Genomic DNA, 16,247 nt, shown 5'->3' with positions numbered 1-16,247 from the left:
TGCGATGCTTTGGTTCACAGACCATGCTCAAGCCACCGAGCTACACCAGCCAGGGGACTCAGTGGATTTTGAATCAAAATATCCAAATCAATAAAGTTATTGGTGAAAATGAAAAATGTGTCTTTTATTTTACAGAAAAAACTAAATGGTCTTTTTGGCCAACCCAATATATGAGATTATGGGTGTCAGCTGAATCTACTGTGGTAATCATTTCACAATATATGTAAATCAAAACTGCATGCTATACGCCTTAAATTCATACATTGATGTATGTCAATTATTTCTCAATAAAGTGGAAAAAAGAAATTAGCTAATGTCATATGACTTTTAGATGTTATTTTTGACAATTCTTCAGGGCGAGAGGGCTAAGCTTACTAGGGTTTAATGTAGGTGACTAAAAAATAGAATTGCTTACTAACTCTGGCTATAAACAACTAAATTCAGTTAATCAATAGATATACCTGATCTTCAAAGCTCCAAAAGGCATTATAATTATGTGCTTAACAAAATAAACTGGAAAATGCAATGCAATTGTGTAGCAGTGAAGAAGTTAGGAGGTGAGAAGGTGAGGAAATATCAGAATTAATTCTGATATTGGGTGTGGGTTGGTGGATGAATGGGTGGTGAATTTTCTTTTTCAAATATATTTGAAGGCAAATAAAAAACCACTAACATGTCATAAATATTCAAAAGTGTTACCTAACTGTACACTTTCAATCTTTCTAATTATATGTTCCTATCTAAAGGGAGATAGCTGCTTTTTGTTGCTTGAAATTATTGTTTTTCCAGACATCAAAAAATTATAAAATTGGCTAATATGCAAAGTTTTGAAAATGTTATATTTGAAATAATCCTTTCAATAATTTGCTTATCTTCTCTGTAAAATTTCAATGCTGTGCAAATAACAAACTGCTCATATCTCTTCCTCAGATGGAAGGTTGATTCAAATTATTATGAACGGCATATAACAGTGTTTAAATTTTCTCTTTGACCTCATTATCTGTGGTGAATCAGTACACAATTTTTTAATCACTTCTTTTGTTGTTTGAAATATATACTGTGGCAGATTTCTCTTAATAGAATGCCAGTGAAGGCAACTAGGGTTAACAGATTTTGAAAATTGTTCATTTTCAAACATTAAGGGCACTCACTAAATTTTCAGACTAGTCATTGTGGCAGGGGATGGGGGGTCCTGCAGGGGCCTAACTGCTGGATGAAAATAAATCTACCAAGACACGATCTGCTTGGGGAGGAAAGGTGGACAATCTCTCAAAGGAGAAGGGCCAGGAGTCTCTTCCTCAATGGACTTTTATTGGATTTAATTTGCATAGGAATACAGGGCATATATGTAAAGCTCATCAATCATTGTCAGGCAGTAATGATCAAACAACAGATAACATTCAAAGAACTATGAGGGCTTATTCTGAGTCAGGATCCCATAGCTAAAAGGCCATAAAACTTTGGGGAAACAAACTCATTCTGTGCTTGAACCCTTATCATTTAAACTGAGGGCATTCTTAGCAAAGCAGGTTTCACAGGATTTTATGCATTCTTTCTTAGGCCAGATTGTCCAGAGAATCTGCTCTTTCCAGCACAGAGCCATACCCATCTCCAGCCTTGTTTCAGGCTTAAGTCAGGCAGGGGAAGTAAGGCAGCTAAGAGATTAGGAGACTTCTCACAGACAGAATGAGGACTCAGGTTATGTCAAAGCCAAGGGGTGAGGATCCATCACCCCCTTTTTCTATAGCCCCCCAAGTCCTTCCCTGAGGGCCTTTTCATGACTGTGCCTGTCTTAGGTTGTCCCTCACTTAAGGAATCTTAACCATCATTGGCCAACCAGTCATCTGCCCGGGGCCAAGCAGGGTGAAATAAAAGGTGGCAGAGGTTGTGCCCCTACCAGGAAGATAAGCTTTGTCTCCTTAGTGATTTATGGTCCCAAGATTTTTTACTCAGCCTTAGCCATGGGTAGTTACAGCTTCTGAAACAAGATGGGGCAATTCCCAGCAAGTCATGTGGCAAGCAAAATACACAGAATGTGGTAAGCAAAATTTAAAAATTATTTAAATGTTGCTATGAATTGAATTGTGTACCTCAATACTTCAAACCTTCTTTGGAAATAGGATCATTGTAGATGTAATTAGTTAACATGAGGTCATACTAGGGTAGAATGGTTCCTAATCCAATCGGGCTCCTATCCTTACATGAGATGACCATGTGAATATACAGGCATAGACATAGACACAGAGGGAATATTATGTGAAGTCAAGGGATTGGAGAGATGCACCTACAATCAAGAAACACCACGTATTACCAGGAAATCATAAGCAGCTTGGAAGAGTCAAGAAAGGATTCCTCTATAGGTTTTAGGAATGGAGATGTGCCAACATCTTGATTTTAGACTTCTAGATTCAAGAATTGTGAGATAAAAATTTCTGTCTATGGTACTTTGTTATAGGAACTCTAAGAAAGTAATACATGTGTCAATGTATTATGGATGAGTTTTGGGTCTTCTAGTCTTTCCATTGACCTATTTGCTACCTCTACATGAAAAACATAATGCTTTAGTTATTATAGCTTTCTTTATATCTATGCTTCTATATCTATTTATGTAATTTTATGGATATAAAAATATTTATAGATATTTTACAGATATAAGAATATAGACATGAGAGGGAAGTGGGGAGGGTTGGGTGGGTGGGCTGAAATGGGAGTAAAAGGGAGAAAACTGTACTTGAACAATGATTAAAATAAAATTAAAAAAGAATATAGACATGAAAAAGTAGATATAAAATTTTTATAGATATAAAATATTTATATCTAATGTTTTTGTATCTATTTCAGTAAATCTTCTAATCTCATTTTCCTTCAAGGGGGAGAAACAAATCTTTTTTATTCTTAGTCCTTGAGGATTTTATATCAATTTTAGAATCAGCTTCTTAAGTACCCCCAAATAAGCCTATTGAGATTTCAATTTAGATTATATTGGCTCCATAGAAAGTTTTAAAATAAAGTGATAACTATACAGTATTAAGTCCTCCCTACTAAGAAAATAAATTTTACTCTTTTATCTTTTTATATGTTTCTCTCTCTGTCTCCCTCCCTCTGTATGTGTGTCTGTATATATATTGAATTTATTGAGTTGACATTGGTTAGTGAAATTACATAGGCTTCAGGTATACGATTCTACAGTTCATCATTCATATATTGTATTTTGTGTTTACCATCCCATGTCATCTCCTTCCATATTAAAACAATCTTCCTAATGTGTGACTTTTGTTAAATTCACTTCTATGGATTTTATAATGTTCATGTTAATTTAAAATAAAATCTTTCTTTTTAACTTTTTATTAATAATATATAACTGAATTATAGGAATATAGTTGAATTTTATAGACAAACTTTAGATCTTAAAAACTGCTATCCTTTATTGCCTGTTAAATTTTTTGTTCCAAAATTTATTTAAGTTAATAAATTTTTGTTCTAAATATGTTGGATTTTTCTATAAACCCAATTACATTTTATGCAAATAATAACAGATGATTTTTCTACAAATTCACTTACTCTTCCCTTCTTTTTTTTTCTTAATGACCTGGCACCTACTTTCATTATAATGCTCAGTGGACATGGTATGAATGTGCACCTTTCTGTACTTCTGCTCTCAAAGAGGAACCTTCAATGTATCGACACACCTAAAAAAAGTTAGTTTTAGGATATTGAAAACACTGTTTTCTATGTTGAGTATGTTCTCTTCTATTCCTAGTTTGCTATGAGTTTTATTGTGAATCAACATAAAATTATTTTCTCACCTTTGAAACTACTGTAATTTTTCAAATTATTCTACTTAACATTGTAAAAGTGTCATGTTATGGCTTCCTATAGATGTTTTTACATTAATATTTTTTCAAACGTTGTAAACTGATTTAATGTTACTTATACTACTGTGATCATTTAAATACCTGAAGTTATTGAATTTTAGGTTGGGGATTCAGTTGGTTTTTTGCTGTTATTTGATTGTTCACATTCTTAGTTATCCTTTGTGCTTGGTAATAACTGACTGTAAACTGACTGTTTCACTTGAAAAATTATTTGTAGACCTGGCCTTTCAGAGACCTAAACTGAATGTTCATTTTCTGGAAATAATTTACATTTGTTTCTCTCCAGTGCTGGGGTGTATTATTAGTCTAGAAACACTTTAAACCAGAAAAAAATGGCTTAAAGTATTTTTATACATTTAGAAAAGGTTAACTAGACCTTCAAGTGACTTTCTTTTGTCAATAAAATGTAAGCAAAGTGAGATGTCATTCTGAGCAAAAGCTGTCAGAGTATGGTCATAGTTCACCCTGTCTTTTTTTTCATTGCTGGTCATAAAACCCTGCAATGTTTCAGATCCACCCCACTCCATCACCCCAGGTTCCAGCAGGAAGAGAACCTGGGTGAAAGCCACATTGTACCTCCAATGCCCATGCAGTATAAGAAATGCACCTCCATTGATATAAGCCACGAGGACTTTGAATTGATTTTGTCCTACCATGTAACCTAGCCCAACTTTTTTAAAAAATTGTCATTCAAGTACAGTTGTCTCCATTTTCCCCCCTCCACTCTCCCCAGTCCCATCTATCCCCACTTCCTATCCTCAATCCTCCCCTCCTTTGGTTTGTCCATGAGTTATTTATACGTGTTTCTTGATAACCCTTCCCCTTCTTTCCCCCATTCTCTCCCTCTGCCCTCCCCTCTGTTTACTGTCAGTTTATTCTTTATATCAAAGTCTCTGGTTATATTTTGCTTGCTTAATTATTTTGTTGATTAGGTTCCACTTATAGGTGAGATCATATAGTATCTGTCTTTCACTGTCTGGCTTATTTCACTTAGCCTAATGCTCTCCAGTTCCATCCATGCTGTCGTGAAGAGTAGGAGCAACTTTCTTTCTGCTGCATAGCATTCCATTGTGTAAGTGCACCATAGTTTTTTGATCCACTTATTTACTGAGAATAGGCAGCACAATGGATGAGTTTCTTTACTCTCTGAGATGACAGCTGATAAAACTCTTGTTATGATTCAGAATTTATCCATCTAAAGTATGGTTGTTTGTGAGAAATTGATTCCTGATACTTGATCCTGTCATGTAATGGGGCTCCCAGGAAGTGATTTACGGAGCCTAGGAAACTTATATGTTGCTCACAGGCAGGATGCAGTGGCTTTTAAAGCTTGGAGAGGTACTTCCTTTCCCAAGTGGTAGCTCACCAAGGTTTAGCTCAAGAAATCTGAAACTTCTCCTTGTATTTCTTACAGGCAGAGGAATAAAAAATACACAAGAAGTCAATTAATTTGCTATTAAACAAAAAATAATTGTGTTTCCTAACTTTTCATCTAACATCTCCCAAAAACTGATAATCATCCATGTATTGCCTAAACTGTAAAATATTTGTTTTTATTTATATAAGTAACCCATTTCCTAACACAATGCTCTTTAAATTCCTAATTTAAATGATAATCTTTGGGAAAATTATTTTTATAAACATAAGCATAAAGCAAATATCATTTAAGCTCAAGACATAAAAGGTCTGGATGTTTTTGGCCCTTTAATTTTAATTCCTGTCTTTTCCTTTACATAGATTGCAATGGGGAAAAAAATCTGTCAATACAGATAATATAATTTTTTCTTTTGCCAATGTCATTGCCTGTTTGTTTTTTTTTTATAAAAGGTGAACAATACCTAGAATCTGAAGGCTTGTGCCAGGCTGTGATCTCCATTCAGGTCAGTTTCAGGGGAGCTGTATCCAGATGGGCCCTTTGAATTCCAACAGGCGTGTTGGCCCCCAGCCAGCGGAAGTTTGTGCAGTGGCTGCATTAAGCATTGTCACCAGCTGCAGAATCACCGTGCCTGTTTGCAGAAGCTGTCAATTGTTACCCATTCAGAAGACCACTTCCTATCTGGCTTTTGTTAGCAAAAAACATAAAATTCTATGTCTGCCTGTTAAATACAAGTGAAATGCAACAAATGGTTAGAGTGTTATAATGAAAATGTCTGCCCCATGGCCAGTATTTGAAAGGAAGAAAGACGACTTGAGAGATGAAGGCAAAATAGGTGTGGGAAAACACCTCTCTGTTCTTTGGTATTTAATCTGTGTCATTGGGATCATTAACCTAAAATTCACAAAACTGTAAGAAACAATTCTGAAGGAAATGGTTTAGTGTGAACAGTTATCCATCCTAATAGTGTAAGATGTAGAAAAATCATCTGCCTCTTTTTTTGTTTTATTTAAGTTATTTTAAATCAGTTCCACAGTAGATGATAAACATAAGAAAACTGAATTTCTAGGCCTAGAATTTTACATGTAGTTTTATGGTTTCTTTGTTAGATGGGTAATTTTCTTAGTTCTAGATTCTTATAAAAACAAGTGATATATACATGGTCAAATATTCAGTAGTAAAAGCTACCAATTGCTTAGGTTTTATTGAGTGTCAGACATTGTACTAAGTACTTTATATTTCTGTGTTTGTGTAGACATTCTGAAGCCTATATGACTTTCATCAGATTGCTTATTTAGTGTAATTATCATAAATAACAGAAAAATATTGATCTTTCTTATAAACTATGATAGTTGGCTTTGAAAATCACAGAGAAAATAAGAATCAGCCAAAAGAAAAAAATGCTTCATAAGTATGTTTCATTCTGTTATTATAAAAGACTATTTCCATATGTACTCATAATTAAAATTCTTTTTTAAAATACTTATTTAACTCAGTATTTACATAAGGAAAATCTCCCTTGCATATTTATTTTTTTTTGCTTATGAATTTATATTTAATACAATATATTAAATTAATTAATATAATATAATATTACCAGTTTATTCATCTGTGCTAGAGTTGTTACTAAAGATTAAAGAGCACAAATCAAATTCTTGGATCAGTTACATACAAAGAAAATCTAAGACAAAGAGTTGGTCTTTGCAGAGAGAAAATGTGTTGCAAAAATAGATGTGGAAAGTTAATGGTTTCTTTTAAAGAAAAGTGCCAAATATTCATTTTTGGTTATTTGTCATAAATCTTTATTATAAAAGTTGATATACAATAGTTTGAAATGTGTTTTTATATATGTTTATGTGTGTGTATGTGCATACAGTGCTTATAAAAAAAGGGAGAGGATTTCATTCCACACCCATGTTTATGCAGAAAAAAACAGTGACAACATGTGAGATGATGAGATACCCCTACACTGCATTTAATTATTTGGTTGGTGAAAAAGTCTGTCATTTTCATCAATAACTTTATTGATTTGGATATTTTGAGTATGTTGGCTATCTCCCATGTGGTATAATTTGATTTCAATTAATGTCTTGATTTGATCGATATCAGCTTCAACTGGTCTACCCCACCATGGAGCACAGTCCAGAGAGAAATCTCCAGCATGAAACTTTGCAAACCACATTTGACCTGTTCCATCAGTCTCAGTACCTTCTCCATACACTGTGGAAATCGTTTTTGCCTTTCAGTTGTGTTTTTACCTTTCTTGAAATAATAAAGCATAATATACTGAAAAAGTTGCTTATTTTCTTCCATCTTCAATATTAAAATGACTACACAAGAATTCACTAATTTTGATAAGTTTTTTTCATGGAAGCTGGTATGACAGCTGTTATAATACGACCTAACAAAATTGTTTCACATGAAGTTAAAGATAACTAAGCATTACTAGAACCATCTTATGGAAAAAAAAACAAGTGAACATTTTGGCCAACCTAATAGAAAGGAAGGAAGTGAAATAAAGACCTTGGAACCAGAGGTACTGTGGGAAAAAAATGATCTTCACAGAAATCTTGAGTGGGTACTAGAATCTCCACACTCTGTAGATAAAGGAAAGGTTCAGGTGATGTTACCTGACACTTGAATCACAATAGCTTTCCCTAAATTAGTGGTCAATAAACATGGCTGTCATTGAATTATTTGAGAACCTTTTTCTGAATAAAAATTCCAGGAGTCAACTCAATTTTCATAGCTGCTTACAAATGGAAACTAGGAATAAATGGGAAAAGGGAAAATAAATATATGTTAATGATCTATTGACTAAGCAGAATTGGGTATCACCAATTTAAATAAATTAATTAACTTTATCAGTACTTCTTTATATTAATATAATCTCACTTATATAATAGCAATAAAAACATCATCTGTGAAGAAAAAAATACCACAGGCAATATTGATGATGGTACAATGTAGCTATTTCTAATTAGCAGTTGTATAAATGTCCTATTTCTAAAATTTCAGAAGGCCATTGTACTAAAATGTATTCTATACTTAAAAGTTCTGATAGAAGCCACACTACCAAGGAAGGATGTGTCAGAATGTGATTACTAAGAAAAATGTTGCTGCTGCTTATCATTCTGGTAATGATAATCTGTCACCTAATGATGACTTTAAATTTGATACTAGGACAAGAAAGAGGCATCCTAAGGAACAGTGATAATAGTGAAGAGGTGAGGAGCAGAGGGTTGGTAAGAGAAGACAGTTGTAAATAGACTGAGAAAAAGCTCAGAAAGAAGAAACTGAGTTTTAGTCTACTATTGGAGTTTTGATTTTCTACACTTAAGGTTGAGAAATTGATGGAAAGCCAAAAAAAATGACTTGGTGAAAAAGGTGAAGTGTGGCTTATATAGATAAGTATATGGAAAATACTTCAGCTTTTCCAGGGAAAGGAACAAATAAATAAAGCCTAGTCAGATTTTACAATTAAATAAATAAGAGAGAGAGAGATAATGATAACAGTGGGATTTTTACAGTGAGTTAATTCATCAATTAACTATTTTAAAAAAACAGCAAATACTTTAACCATTTAATGAGTACTACCAGACACAAGAAAATAATTCTGGCCTTTGAATCAGGGGATTAAAATTTTGCCCCTACTCAAACATACACATTTTACATATAAAATTAATTTCTCCATGTCTACTACTGATTTATTTTTGCTCAAACTAGAAGTTGGAGTAAATTGCCTCTAAGAGCCCTTTAACTCTAACATTATCCAAGTAAAATGGCACAGGTAAAATTAAAACATAGATATTTTAGGTGTATTAAAAGTACGCTTTAATTAATAATAGTGCATTAATACTGTTTCACTAATTGAGTAAAATATTCTAATATGAGAATTTGGTAATAGTGGAAACTTAATGGGGGGGTATACTGAAATTCTTTATTCTATTTTTGCAATAATCCTGTAAATCCAAAACTATTCTAAAATAAAATGCTTACTCAATAATGATTGAGATGTTAAAAAAGATCTAATACTAAAATTTAGAACACTTCTTATTTAACCATTGAGTAATATGCCATATGTTAAAGCTTTGCAAAAATGTTACACATTCAATGCCATTGAACTATCATCAGATCCATGGGACTCTGTATTTGTTTCTAGTTCTGTCATGACAGATACCACAGACACTAGGTAGCCTAAGCAACAGAAATTTATTTGTCTCACATTTCTTTAGTGTTAGAAGCCAGAAGCAGAATTAGTTTGATTCTGAAGTTTTTCTCATTGGTCTGGAGATGGCTACCTTTTCCCTTAGTCCTCACCTCATCTTCCCTGTGAGCACATCTGTCCTATTCACCTCTTCCTAAAAACAAATCATATTGGATTAGGGCTCCTCCAATAACTTCATTGAACCTTAATTACTTTTTTAATGGCACTATCTTCAAGTGTAGTCACATTCTGAAGTACTAGAGATTAGGGTTTCACATATGAATTTGGGGGGATGAATTCAGCATATAACTGAGACTAAGAAAAGATTAATTAAGTTACTATCTCCACTTTACATTGCCTAATAGTATAAATAGCCAGGAGTCAAAACTACTTTTATCTTTCTTGAATGCCTATGGCCTTAAAATAGTTTTGTCTAATATTTATAATGAGCTTATTGATAAAATACAATGAGTGCTTCCACTTAATTGTTCAAAAATATTAGAGTCCCAGGATCTGTTCTAGATCCATATCATTCAAATATTAAACTAATATATATATATAATTTTTCCCTTGAGTGCCTTGGTATAGGTGGAAATGAAGACATAAACAATTGCTATATTTTATTGTAAGTGCTATAATGGGATTATGTTAAAGGTGCTAAATGGAGAAGAGGGAAAAAGTTGCCAACTTCCTTCGAGACATGGATCAGGGCTATGTACAGGGAAGAGTCAAAAAGTCTTTAAAGAAGATGATATTTAAACATAATAGGGAATAAGTAGTAATTTACCAAGCAAGTTGGAGTGGCTGGTGTAAGAAGGATAGAAGTCCCATTATACATAATAAGTGATGACTTGGAAACCTGATGGGTGATAGTGCATTTAATGTACTGTGGTTGAAGTGTTAACATAGAGTATCGGTAGAAGATGAATTTAAAAAGTTAAGCAGAGTAGCTAGATGCTGAAAGTCCTGGAGGTTCTGCTATAGATTTTGATTTTATTTTAAAGATAATGACTTCAAAGATGGCTTTAAAGAGGGGAGCAAAATAAATTTTATTTCAGAAATATAAAATAAATGCACCTATATATTTAAGTGGGCTAAACTGATGGCAAGATGAAAATGTAAAAGAGTATTTTAATGGTGTAAGTTAGATGTGATAAAAACTTTAACTTTGATAAGTGAAAAGAAAAGCATGTCAATCATAATGTTTGAGACATGTAGATGTATAATATATACATCAGACTTCTGTTTCCCACTCTGATGAAAAAACTTATTTTAGCATAGCTCTCCAACTTCTCAGACAAAACAGACTTTAAGAATAATTACTGTTGATTAATAGGTATATTTCATAGTTATAACATGCTAATTCAATAGGAAAATATAACAATTTAAAATTTATTTGAAAACATATGCATGTACATAGGAAAAAATTAAGAATTATTAAGAAGAGGTAGAAAGTACACCTTAAAATTTGAACAATTCAATCAACCAAATTGAAATAAATGACATTTATAATGCATTATACTCAACAGTTGTATACAATAGAAATAGAAAATCAATAGAAAATCAGTTCTTTTCGAGTATATTAAAATAAACCAAATTGCTGATCCATAAAGCTAGCTTCAATAAGTTTGAAAGGAATGAAATCATACAAGTTTGTTTTCTAACCACTGTGCAACTGAAAATAAACCCATTTTATTTTGTTTTTGAACTTACAATGTATCTAAAGTAAATATAAGGAATAAAGAAATAGGTAGAAGGTCAGCAATCAGTATTAGTAGAACAGAAATGTATATATACAACTAAGGAACTCAAGATATCTAAAACTCTGTTGTTCTTTGAAAAAATTAATAAATTTGACAAACCTCTAGCCAGATTCATCAAGACAATGTAAATTGCAAGCTACCAATATCAGGAATAAAAAAGAAATGGTTACAAACCCTACACACACTTAAAACAAGTTATCATAAAAATATTTATGTCAATGCTTTCAATGTAGATGAAATGAACAAATTACTGGAAAAATAAAATTAGTAAAACTAACACAAAATAGAAAATCTAAAGTATTCCTAAATCTGTGAGATAAATTGTATCTTTAATTTAAACCACATCACACAAATCTACCTCCACTACCAGATTATTTCAGTGAATTTTTCCAAACTGAAAAATTCAGTTTGAACAGGTTTTCTTCTCTAAATATTGAAGTAGAGTGTAAATATCCTAACTCATTTTATAAAGTCATTATAAAAAGGAAAATTAAAGGTAATACCTCTGAATGCAACATGAAAAATCCTAAAGAGCAAATTTAATCCAGTCATGTACAAATAAAATATCATAACAAAGTGAGATTTATTTTAGGAAAGAATAGATGTATAACATTTAAAAATAAATTATTGTAATTTGATGTAGCAATAGAAAAAAGAAAAGTAATATTTTCTTTAGAAAATTTGATATAATTAATTTTTATGATTAAAATAACAGCAACAAAATCCTCTCACCACAACCTTAGAAGAGAGAAAGATTTACTTAATCTGACAAAGATATCTTAAAAAAAACAAATTAAAAAAAATAACTTTCACTGTATTTGTGGTAAAATATTGAAAGCTTTCCTAATTGGAGTGTAAAAGAACAGATTATTGACTATCATTTGCTTAGTCCATATTTTTCCTGTAGTCAAGTAAACAAAATAAAATGTTAATGTTTTGAAATAAGAAGGAAACTATTCAAAGATGTCATGATTCTCATATAAAGAATATTTCAAAGGAACTATATACATACTACTAGAATTAATAAGTAATAAAGAAAGATAATATGGCTCCTTGAATAAAATAGTATCTGAATGCCAACAAAAAAAGAACTGGAAATAAAATTTGAAAACATTTACAATAAAAAAGTCACATCAAATTCCTCAAAATAAATCTACTAGAAGATGTGTAAGCTCTCTATCAATAAACTGTTGCAATGAAAAATTAAAAAAATAGATATGGTATCCTAATTATTAAAGGACTCTAAGATATTAGTTCTCTCCAAATTATTATATGTATTTAATGAAATCTAAATAAATATTCTACAAAATACAAGGATTTACTTATGGAAATTGCCAAGGCAATTTACATTTATACATAATTAAAAATAACAGAGATGAGATAAAATAAACTTAAAGAAGAGAATTGGAGGACTTGTACTATCAGGTGTAAAGACTTACAAATCTACACTAGCTATTTACTAGCTCAATGTTCACTGCCTGATAGTAGAGCAAGGAGTCAAAACTACTTTGGTCTATCTTGAATGCCTATGGCCTTAAGAAGTATACAGTGTGGCTAGTATTTTTAATGAACTTATTACTGAAATACACTAACAGTATGGTATAAATAATGACTCATCAGTACACACATAGAACACTGCAGTATAGTCTAAAAGGCATAATTCTATGTAAAGACTCACTTTACTTTTGTCTTTCTTTTTGTTTATGTGATGTATTACATTTATTGATTTTTTAATATTATACCACAAAAGTCACAGGATCATATCAATAGATGTGGAAAAAGCATTTGATAAGGTTTAACACCCATTTATGATAAAAACACTCAGCAAAGTGGGAATAGAGGAAACATACCTCAACATAATAAAGGCTATATATGAAAAATCTACAGACAAAATCATACTCAATGGGAAAAAACTAAAAGCTTTCCTACTAATATCAGGAACAAGACAAGGATATCCACTTTCACCACTTCTATTCAACATAGTATTGGAAGTCCTAGCCACAGCCATTAGACAAGAAAAATAAATAAAAGGCTTCCAAATTGGTAAGGAGGAAGTAAAACTGTCATTGTTTGCAGATGAGATGATAGTATACATAGAAAACCCTATAGACTCCACCAAAAAACTACTCAACCTAACAAGTGAATGTGCCAAAGCAGTGGGAAACAAAGTCAATATTCAGAAATTGAAGACATTTTTGTACACCAACTATGAAATATCAGAAACAGAAATCAGGAAAAAAACCCTCATTTGATATAACAACAACAAAAAAATAAAGTACATAGGAATAAACTTCACCAAGGAAGTAAAAGACCTGTATTCAGAAAATTACAGAACACTGAAAAATGAAATTAAAGAAGACACAAATAAATGGAAGCATGTACCATGTTTATAGATTTGAAGAATTAACATCATCAAAATGTCCATATTACCAAAGCAATCTATAGATTCAACACAACCCCTATTAAAATACCAATGACATATTTCACAGATATAGAACAAACATTTCAAAAATTTATATGGAACCATAAACAACCCCAAACAGCTGCAGCAGTTTTGAGAAAGAAGAACAAAGTTGGAGGGATCACAATACCTGACATCAAACAATATTTATAAGGCCATTGTAATAAAAACAATCTAGTATAGGCATAAGAACAGACATATAGACTGATGGAACAGAATAGAGAGCCTAGAAATAAACCCATATCAATTAATATTTGATAAAGGTGGCAGCAGCATAAAATGGAGTAAATATAGCTTCTTGAAAAAATGGTGTTGGGAGATGTGAACAGGAACATGCAAAAAAATGAAACTTGACCACCAACTTACACCATACACAAAAATATACTGTAGATGGATAAAAGTCTTAAATATAAGTCATCACCATAAAAGTCCTAGAGGAGAAGATAGGCAGGAAAATTTCAGATATTCCACACAGCAATATTTTCACAGGTATGTCCCCTAGAGAGAGGGATATAAAGGAAAGAATCGACAAATGGGACTATATCAAACTAAAAATCTGCATGGCTAAAGAAAACATCAGCAAAATGAAAAGGGAACCAAACAAATGGAAAAAATATATCTGCCAATGATACCTCGGACAAGGGTTTGATCTCCAAAATATATAAAGAAATCATACAACTTGATACCAGGAAGACAAACAATCCAATTAAAATATAGACAAAGGCCCTGGTGGTTTAGCTCAGTGGACTGAGTACTAGCTGGGGGACTAAAATGTTGCTGGTTTGATTTTCAGTCAGGGAACATGCCTGGGTTGCAGGCCAGCTCCCCAGCTGGAGGCTTGAGAAAAGCAACCAATACCTGTTTCTCTCACACATTGTGTTTCTCTCTCTCTCTCTCTCTCTCTCCCCTTTCCCTTCTCTCTAAAAATAAATAAATAAAAATCATATAAAAATGGGCAAATGACCTCAACAGACACTTATCCAAGAAGGATGTACAGAGGGCCTATAGATACATGACAAAATGCTCAACATTACTAGCCATTAGAAAGATGCAGATAACCACAATGAGACACCACTTCATACCAGTCAGAATGGTCATCATAAATCAACAAACAACAAGTACTGGCAAGGTTGTAGAGAAAAGGGAACCCTACTACACTGTTGGTGGGAATGCAGATTGTTGCAGTCACTGTGGAAAACAGTATGGAATTACCTCAAAAAAACTAAAACTAGAACTGCCTTTTGACCCTCAGAATCCTGAAACACCATTCCAAAAGAACCTATGAACCCCAATGTTCATAGCCACATTTACCATAGCTAAGTGCTGGAAACAGCTTAAGTGCCCATCAGTAAATGAGTGGATTAAAAAAAAAAAACAACTGTGGTACATTTACACAATGAAATACTATGCAGCAGAAAGAAAGAAGAAACTCCTGCCCTTAGCAACAGCAAGGATGAAACTGAAGAGTATTATACTGATATTAGCCAGGTGATGAAAGACAAATACCATATGATCTCACCTATAAGTGGAACATAATCAACAAAACAAACAAATAAGCAAAGCAGAACCAGGGACATGGAAATAAAGAACAAGTTGACAGTGAGCAGTGGGGAGGGAGGACGGGGATAATGGGGGAAAGAAGGGAAAGGGCCAAGTCAAGGAACATGTACAAAGGAATCATGGACATGGACCACACAGGGGAGAATTGAATGTGCGAGAGGGGTGTGGGAAGGGCAGGGGAGAGCAATGGAGCAAAATGGGGACAACTGTAAGTGAACAAAATAAAATTAAGAAAAGTGTCACTTTATGTTTGAAAAAGATGTTCCTGGATTCAGTGATCAAAGGATGGTCTTAACTAACAAATATTTCTGAGCCAATTGAATATCATGTTTTAATAAAAAGCATCTTTACTCACACCTCACTTAAGGCACAAATGAACACTGGATGAATTTTAAGTCTAACTGTATATGGTAAAATAATAAAGGTCCTATCTAAGCAATAATGTTGAATAAGATTGTAATCTTGAGTTATACAAATGTATTCAAAGCCAGAAATCAACAGTAATAATCATAAGAGAAAAAATTTAAACATTATGAAATTTATGAATTTCAGTTATCAAAAGATAAATTATTAGAGTTAAAAAATGCAAGACATCAAGCAACAGAACTGGTTTAAATGACATATTATCATAAACAGCTTATATCTAAAATATGTAAATAACTCCTATAAGCCAATAAGTAAAAGCAAATGCTTAATTTAAAAAATGAACCAAATCCCTAACATAAGCATAACATATGAAAGCTTTATGGGTCATCAAGGGAATATAAATGAAAAGCATATAACATATCACCAATTGTAATCAAAATGGCTAATTTAAGTTTTCAAAAAATAACATAAAATTAAATATTTTGAAGATATGAAATAACTGAAATTTTCATACTATTCTGATGAGAATATGAACTAGTACTACAAGTTTGGAAAAGCCTTTACTAATATCACTAAAGCTAATCATGAACATGTCCTATGATCAGCATTTTCACTCTTAAGTATATTCTCAACAGAAATG

Source organism: Phyllostomus hastatus, unplaced genomic scaffold, assembly GCF_019186645.2.
Source record: "Phyllostomus hastatus isolate PE091 unplaced genomic scaffold, TTU_PhHast_1.1 phas_contig_348, whole genome shotgun sequence".
In the NCBI taxonomy this organism is placed as follows: Eukaryota; Metazoa; Chordata; class Mammalia; order Chiroptera; family Phyllostomidae; genus Phyllostomus; species Phyllostomus hastatus.
The sequence above is the reverse complement of the archived record's forward strand: the minus strand, read 5'-3'. Positions refer to the sequence as shown.